This window comes from Myotis nattereri (genome assembly GCF_964212035.1).
Source record: "Myotis nattereri genome assembly, chromosome: X".
NCBI lineage: Eukaryota > Metazoa > Chordata > Mammalia > Chiroptera > Vespertilionidae > Myotis > Myotis nattereri.
Genome location: NC_138078.1, coordinates 152,619,958 through 152,628,485, shown reverse-complemented (window position 1 = coordinate 152,628,485; position 8,528 = coordinate 152,619,958). Strand labels below are relative to the sequence as shown.

Here is an 8,528-nt window from a genome sequence, read left to right as displayed (position 1 = left end):
CCCTCCCCCCGCTTTCCGGGTTCTCCGCGTCTGGCGGCCGGGCTCCCGGGGCGGCGCGCCAGTCTCCCAGGCTGCGGGGCGGCGGGTGGAGGAGGAGCGGAGGGAGGTGCTCGAGGCCAGGGAGTGGGAGGAACAGCTGATCGCCGGGGTAGGTGGGGGCGGCGGGGGCGGGGCCTCGAGGGGCGGGGCCTGCAGGGGGCGGGCTCGCGGGGGGCGGGGCCGGGGGCTTTGGGCGGCTCTGGAGCGGGTGGGAGTCTGCGCCGCCGCCGCCTGCGCTGCCGCCGCTGCTCCTGCCGCCGCCGCCGCTGGCCGAGCGGTTTTTTTTTTGTGTGTGTGGCTTTTTTTTTTTTTGCTGTGGTGGGGCCGCCATATTGACGAGGACGGGCAGCCGCGGCTGCGGAAGGTAGTGGCCGCCGCCAGAGCCGCAGCCCCCGTGCAGCCGGCGCGCCGGGGCCTCCCCGCTCAGCCCCTCCCGCTCTCAGTTCGCAGGCCTCGCGGGAGCCCGTGCGCCGCCCCTCGCGGGAGGCGGCGGCTCAGCGCCCGGCTCGGTCGGCGCCGGGAGCGAGCGGCGAGCCGCAGCGCAGCGAGCAGGCCCGGAGCGCGGACGCGGACGGCGAGCGGGGCCCAGCGAAGCGGCCGCTGAGGGAGGAGGAGCGGGAGGAGGTGACGCAGGACAGACGCACCGCCCGGAGCCCGTCGGGGCGCAGAGCCTGGCCTGAGAGGAAGGGAAGAGGGTCGGCGGCGGCGGAGGAGGAGCGGCCGCCGCTGCGGGGCGGGCGCTGCGAGCGCGGAGTCCCGGCTCCCGAGCTGTCGCCTCAGCCTCTCCTCAGACTTCGACGCCCGTCCCCTCACCGGTGGCCCGGGACGCCCCGGGGCCGTCTTGCCCCGGGACCGAGTGGTGCTGCCGGTTCCGCGTGTCCTGCTGCCGGAGACCAGACGCCCGTGTTGTGCGGTGAGTGGCCGCCTCGCCCGGGGCGGGGAGCGGGGGGTGGCGCGCTTTCCCGGGGCAACAGCTGGACTTGGCGGCGGGGAGGAGGGCGAGGGGTGTGTGTGCGCGCCGGGCACCCCGCCGCCCCGGGGGCTTCCCCGCCGCCCCCACCCCGGGCCCCGGCGGGGCGGGCGCGCGCGGCGGGGCCGCGGGGCCGGGCTCCCCGCGGACCGGCGTCCCGGGAGCGTGTGTGTGAGTGTGTGTGTGTGTGTTTGGGGCTGGAAGGGAAAATGGCTGACGGCTCCGTCCCTCCCCCTCCTCCCCCTTCCCGTCCTGTCTGGGGCCGAGTGGGAGGATGGAGTCTCCGGGCCCTGCGGGCAGCCTCCGCATCCGCACCCCGGGGGCCGGCGCGGCGTCGGGGGGCTCCCGGCTCCCGGGCCCGGGGCTGCCGCTCGGGCGCTCGGGCGGCCGCCCTCCTCCCCATTCTCGTTCCACTTGACACCGAACGCCATTACTGAGGTGGAGTGATTTGGAGCCGGAGCGCTAGGCCTCGGCTCCGTCTGGCGATCGAACCCCGCGGCTCGGCCGCCTGCCCCCGCCCGAGCCCGCAGCTTCCCCGCGACCCCGCCGCCGCCGGGTCATCGCCGCCCCGGCCCCCGGGGCCCCAGCGGACGGTGTCGGGATGCAGACATCGCTCCCAGGCTCCCTCGGACCCACCGCCTTGGCTATTTTTAACCGTTTCTGCCCAAAAGAGTAGCCGGTGCGAGTTCGGGAACGAGGAAACCTCCCTGTTGTGGGGACGCAAGGCTTCGGCGTCGGGCAACGGTTCCCTTTTCATTCATTGTGGGAGCAGGTGCCGACGGGTTTGGGGGGGATTTGTGTGCCTTTATGCAGCGGCTGGGACCCGCCCGGGGGTTTCCTCGCTTTTCCCAGGCAAGTTGGTTAAGATTGCGCAGGTTCTTTTTGAAAAGCTCCGCAGTGGCAACGTGAAAGTGGATTTTCCGCTGTTCCGTTGGCACAGGTGTGTGGCCTGTCTTCACACGGGCTTTGAATGTAAAACCCCCGAGCGAGGTCCATGTTCGTTAAAGGTTCTTGCTTTATTTCGGGGGCGGGGGGGCGGGGAGGGAATATTCGATGGCCTTCCTTCACCTGAAAACCCTTGAGTCCCTGAAGTCGACATAACGCTGGTATATCTTCACTTCGGAGGAAAAATTTGGAGTGCCTCCATTAGGCAACTTTTCTGCAGGCACGTCACCCTCCCTCGGAGCTCATTATCTGCTCGGTGATGATATGGTAAGGACTGGTTAACCATGACTAGCTGGGTTTTGTTAACCTGTACACTTGAACTTTGTAAAAATAGAGCCTGCAAACTCTCCTTCAGCTCTGCCTGCTCGGCTGATTTCAGTGGGCTGCCATTTTGCTTTCAGCAAATGCCTTCCAAGAGCTTCAAGATTCGTGTATTAAATATACAAAATGTATTGATATTTGGCCTCTCGGTTTTAAAGCTGGGACGTTGTCTTAGAACTTGAACTCTTTAAGCTTTATTGTCCCAGTGTTTAGATAACAGTGAAAACCAGAAGTATTTCAAATTGGTGTACCAAGGGGGAACTCAAAATGTTCCTCATATATTTTGCTTTCTCTAATTAAAAAAATAACACATTTGAACTTACACGAATTTTTGCTCCCTGTTCCTTTTAAAATGTATGTATTTTTTGCGTGAACCTTTAACTTGTAATTCTCCACATATTATATTGACGTTCTTTTGTTTGCTGACCTTGGTAGTTTCTGAGGGAAAATTTCTGGAGGGATTAGATAACAGCAAGAACATTCAGATGTGGAAATCTAAATTCTTCAGAAAGTAACTTGGAAGGCACATTTTACCTTTCATCAAATTATTGGAATCTCTTGGTGTTCCGTAGTTCTCCTGTTTTATCACTGGAATGCTCGAGTGGGATTTACTTTGGATCTTTTTTCTTTCAGGATTTTGAAATACATTTTCTAACATCTCAAGAAGATAAGAGGTTGCATGGCTATCTCCAGAGATAATTTTTCTTTGATGTGGTATTAATAATGCTCTTGCAGTTTTTGAAGGTGGATGTTTTCCATGAATTTACTTATCCTGGATTTGTTAGTTCTTGAGTAGTTGGACACAAGGAAGCATTCTTTCAGGCCATTTATGATTTCGGAAGGACAATTTAAAAACTAATAAAGTTTTCACACTTCAGATTCAGAATTTTAATACTGAAACCAGTCTTTGTTTAAATCAGGTTGAAGAGTTGTGGTAAAAGGGTTAGTTTTTTGGACAGTTACCTGGTGGGGGCGAGGGGTGTCTAATGCTGTGGTTATTGAGCTAGTTGTTGATTTTTAATTCTAAAAGAATGTAATGCTTTATAATAGCCTGCATTATATTCCCTCTTTTACTGTTATGTTTTTTGAATCTTGATTTTGTTTTTTCTCAAAAATTGAAAACCACTTGGTTCTTTTAGGAGCTATAAAAGCTATTGTATTTATGGCTAAGTTGTCTTATTTTATTGTTGTTAATGTTCACGCAAGGACATTTTCCCCGTTCATTTTTTTTGGAAGGGATGGGGAGAGACAGAAACATCAATGTGAGATGATTGGTTGCCTCCAGCATGAGCCTGCAATCAAGACCGGACTCGAACCCGGGACCCTTATATCTGAGGGTGGACCCTCCATCCACTGAGCCAAACTGGCTAGGGCTAAGTTGTCTTGTTTTAACATTCAGAGTCTAATGTTAGTAATTGGGAAAGGTTTCATGCATCAGACCCCACCCCTGGCTGCACATTAGAATCACTTGGGGGAGTTAAAAAATAAATAAATACAGATGCTTGGGTCCCACTCCCAGAGACTGATGAATTGTTCTGATATGGGGTCGGGGCAAAAGCTCTTTTTTGAAAGCACTGGAGGGTGACTTCTCAGATGCAGCCGGGCTTGCAGACCACCGCGTTACTGCTGTGAGTATGTTCTTACTGAACTTTCAAGTGGCTAAATCAGATCGATTTGGTTTTTTCTCAACTGTTCTCAGTTATCAGCATAATTGTCATTTATTAAGCATTGAAAAGTGCCAGCACTACGTAAACCATTTCCCACTTCCTACCTTCCCGAGAGAGTGTTCTCTCCATTATACAGATGAGGGACTGAGGCCAGGCAGGCGCAACCGGGGGTGCTTCCACTACTGCGTCACATTAGTGAAACAACGCTGATTACTGTGGGTTTTTAAAAAAAAACACTTAGAACTTTTGGGTTGTTTTCTATACTGGAGTAACTTTAGATTAAAAATTTTAAATATGACAGTAATCTGCAATTTGGGAAATACCTTGGTTGGTCCAGGGATATGCTAAAGCTCTGAGGCAAGTATGTTCTTTCCCTTCCACGTGTCTCCCAACACGTTCAGGTTGATAGTTTAGTTGATGAGTGTGTTTACTATTAAAATGATGTTAGGCAACTTTTAACTTTTTTTATTTAATTCTTCATTGTTTAAAGCATTATATATAGTAGTACATATGTCTCCTTTTCCCCCATTGACCTCTCCCCGGCCACCCCCACCCCCCATCACAGGCCCTCGCCCCTCCTAGTGTCTGTGTCCATACAAGTCCTTTGCTTGATCTCTTACCCCACCCCCTTTCTTAAAAGATGCAAAATGGAGGCATTGTCTCCCAGTAATTTATTTAAATCATCTCACAAGTGAACATTTAGTATCATGTGAGCATCTGTGTTCAATTTGAGAATTCTAAGTTTTATTTAGCCTTGTTTACTCTCTACATTTTACAAAAGCTTTTTTAAACTAAGGGCTTTATTTTGCATTTTTATAGTTTTGGCTGATAATTTTATGAAATGAATGAAATAGTGATAACACTTTGTTTCTTTTAATTCCTTTGGTCTCGCCATTGTGCTAAATTCTGTATGGAGAGAAGAGAGGAAAGCCTGCTAACATAGAATCTCTGAGCATTCTTAATGTGGCACGTGATTTGTCCGATCTTTCTGTTAAAGTAACGATTACTATAGTCTTATTTTCTATGCTATAAAGTCTATCATAAGGAAAATAGACTTAATGAATCTTCTGTTCTGTATATATTGGAGTTTGGATTATCACTCAGTTATTGCTATTCAGTAACAGTGGCCGATGTAATATACTTTTAAGGAATAAGGTGTGAAAAGATACACCGTTAAGATGAGGTATCTTATGTTTATTCTTTAAATGTGCTGTGCTTGTCTCGTGAGCTTCAGTGAACACCCATCTACTATACACGTATTCCACAGCAAATGAGTTTCTAATCTTTTCTCACAATCTTATTTTCACAACGATTTTCCCACCTCACTGTGTATCAGAATCACCTGTGGAGCTTAAAAAAAATGTATTGGCCCAGCCGGTGTGGCTCGGCTCAGTTGGCTGGAATGGCATCCCTTGCACCAGAAGGTCAGGGCACCTACCCAGGTTTCCGGTTCCATCCTGGGTTGGGCACGTGCGGGAGGCAACCAATAGATGTTACTCCCCTCTTCCTCCCTCCCCCTCTTAAGAAAAACCCAATAAAAATGTATTACAAATACAAAACCTCAAAAGATGATTCTGATACGCGGTTAGGGGTTTCTGGTTCTTTTTGCAATTCATTTTGGGGAAAGGGGAGATCTGAGGCTGAGATTGTGCCCTACCATTAGACAGTAATATTCTTGCTTGAGTTAGTTTTGTCAGTCACATTGCTAACAGTTCCAGGCGCAGACACTGTGAGAGCTTCAGACCCGGGTGAGTCATGGGAAGAGACCCGGATAGCACTTAGGATTTTATGCACATACACACACATAAAATGTATTTGTTAATCACCTCTTACTGAGCACCTTCTTAGAGTTATGGTTCCAGCTCTGATACTGACATATCTGTTAAGGCATTAGTTTCCTTTTTATCTATTCAACACATTAATTGGGCTAGAAATTACTATTGTCTAGAATCTTATTTTGTATGAAATTGGGAGGGGGGGGACATTGGACTAGCTGATCTCAAAAGTTGTCCTAACTAATTTTGTCATTCATTATTGTGCCTCCTAGGAGACTGAATTAAGTTACTGTATTCGACGTCTATCTAGTTGGGATATAAGCCAATGGAATTTTCCTTTTACCTTTCAGTTTCTTTAAATAAGTTAAATAGAATTTCATTCTGAGCCCCAGTCTTCTCCACTGAGCCCAGATGCCATGCACAGCAGAAGTGGATTCTCTCCAAATGCTTGCATGCTGGCTTTAGGAGTCTGGAATGACATGCTCTGGTGTCACCCCTTCCTCCTGCCATTTCTTTCCCGTATTGATGCTCTGTAAGTTACCTTCATACTGTGTCTTTCTTTTTGTTTGATTTTTCTTAGAATAATTTTGCCCTCCAAATTCTTTTAGGTTGGTGGCACCCAGTTGGTCAGACTCAAGATCCTAAGTCCGCTGATACATCCCTAGCACCTAGAAAGTTCCTGGCACATAAGGCAGTCGATAATATTTTGTTAGATAAATAATCCACCATATTCTTGGTCTGATTTCTCTCCTCACCCCCCCCCCCCCCAATTCTCTTTATTGCTTGGAGTTAAACTTGACCTAATAATCCTTTTATGATGAGCAGCTCTGAAAGGAGTCTTAGCTCTAGTCAAACTCTGGTTTTCAGATAAGGAACGTGGCTCAAAGAGGTAAAGGAACTCGACTGAGGTACATGGAGCTGTTTCCAGATGTAACTAGTCACATTAATTAGTGGATTCTTTAAATCCCATTACCTTTGTAGTCACTCTCATAAAATTTACACTGAAGTCTCTCCCTAGTTGATAATGAATCATAAAGTCAGGGAGTCTGTCCTTTATCTTTGTGTATTATAGAGAGCATGTAGTATTACATTGTTTACAATAACTGTTTGCCCGAATGGCAAAATCTGGAGGAATATTTGACCTCCAGTAACTTGAACTGCTCCTACGAAATGGATGTGTCATCACATCATGGCCCCCTTTCAGTTCTCCTTCCTGTAACTGATCAATCATGTAAGCATGGGTCGCTTTAGACTCATATGGACCAACCATCAACAAAGGAATTTTTTTTCCTGGGATGATTTTGAGTTGGTAGTTTTGGGTCCCATCCCCAGCCACGAAGCCTGTGGAGTGGGAAGAGAGAAGAAATTAGGAAGAATAAGGAGTCTTTGACTTCTTTCCCGTTTTTCCCATTTCCCTCCTATTGACTGTGGTGGTTATTGGGGGGTGTGAGTTTAGGTTGCTGGTTACTTAGAATTTCTTGTAAGTGCGCTCAATCCACTTGGACCCCAGAGAGCATGGAAATGACTGTGTGGCGTTAGACCCATGTTCTTTTACCTGGTGGTGTTCTGTCTCTGATTAAGGTAGTGGAGAAAGGGTTGGTTGCTCTCCTTGATAACACCTCAGCAAACTTCCTCTAAAGGGCCGGATCATAAATATTTAGGGCTTTGCACTTAGAGTCTAAGAGAGCATCGTGGTGTTTGATACTCATGTTAAAGGAAGGCTCAATTGGAACGATGCGTTATCAAAACAGCTTATTATTTTCATGTCTTCAGGGATAGTGTTCTGTATAAATAAAGTTTTCAGAGCACACTAAAACTTACTTTTAAGTACTTAAACCAGTTTATTTGCTGGAAAGCTGCCTAAAGTTCTATACTTTATAACTTTTATCTGATTATGAAGTCAGTATATTCTGTTAAAAAGCTGAGCCGGTTTCGAGCTCTCTGCACCTCGTGGCCTCACAAAATTGAGGAAATCAAAGGCCCTGCACACGGCTAGATGAAACGATGCCACATCTGTCAAGATGGAGAAAAATGTGGACAATGTGAAGTTTACCGTCCAGTGCAGCAGATGCCTGAATACCTTGGTCATCACAGACACTGGCAGTGAAGGAGCTGAAATGAACCAGACACTGATCTGTAATGTTAGCACACCCCACCCCACCCCGCCCCTGCCCCAAGAAAAAGTTGGGGGGGGGGGGAGCAAAAACACAAATCCTACCTCTGATAATTCCATTGTGTTGAAACAACCATATTACAGATATGTGTTGAATAAAAGGTTCTCAGCAGTTACATGATGAATTTACTAAGTCATGTCCTGCCTCCACTTCCACCTCGGGACCCGAGTGTGTGCATTTGTTCACCTGCCTGGGGAGCGGTTTTCATGTCCCTCCTTCCCAGCTCCTTTTTTAAAAAAACATACATATTGTTGTTGATTTCAGAGAGGAAGGGAGTGGGAGAGAGACATCAATGAGGAGAGAGAATCATGGATCAGCTGCCTCCTGCACGCCCCACACTGGGGATCGAGCCCACAATCTGGGCCTGTGCCCTTGACCGGAATCGAACCTAGGACCCCAGCTCCTTTTTAAGATAGTGCTTTTGTAAATACTGCTCAAAACTCGTCATGAGGTTGACTTTAATATAATTTTCCAACAAAATTTCCTGCTATTTTTGTCCCGTCTCCCTATCCTCCATTTACTTGCCTCCCAATTCTCCATGCACTCCCCATGCTTTCCCATTTCTGCGACTCTCCTAATAGTCCTTTTAGAGTGGCCTGGTTGTTTGCCTGTGCCAGTAACATCTTGAACATAATTT

The 8,528-nt window shown here is 48.4% G+C and overlaps 1 protein-coding gene across 1 annotated transcript in view; it reads left to right on the top strand.

The window, feature by feature from the left end:
• The first annotated feature begins 329 nt into the window (after window positions 1–329).
• The window catches only part of USP9X (ubiquitin specific peptidase 9 X-linked), a 73,864-nt gene continuing 65,665 nt past the window's right edge, over window positions 330–8,528 (top strand). Inside the window, exon 1 of the mRNA XM_081081334.1 lies at window positions 330–952. The gene's annotated coding sequence lies outside the window, so the exon portion shown is untranslated. The remainder of the gene's footprint in view (window positions 953–8,528) is intronic.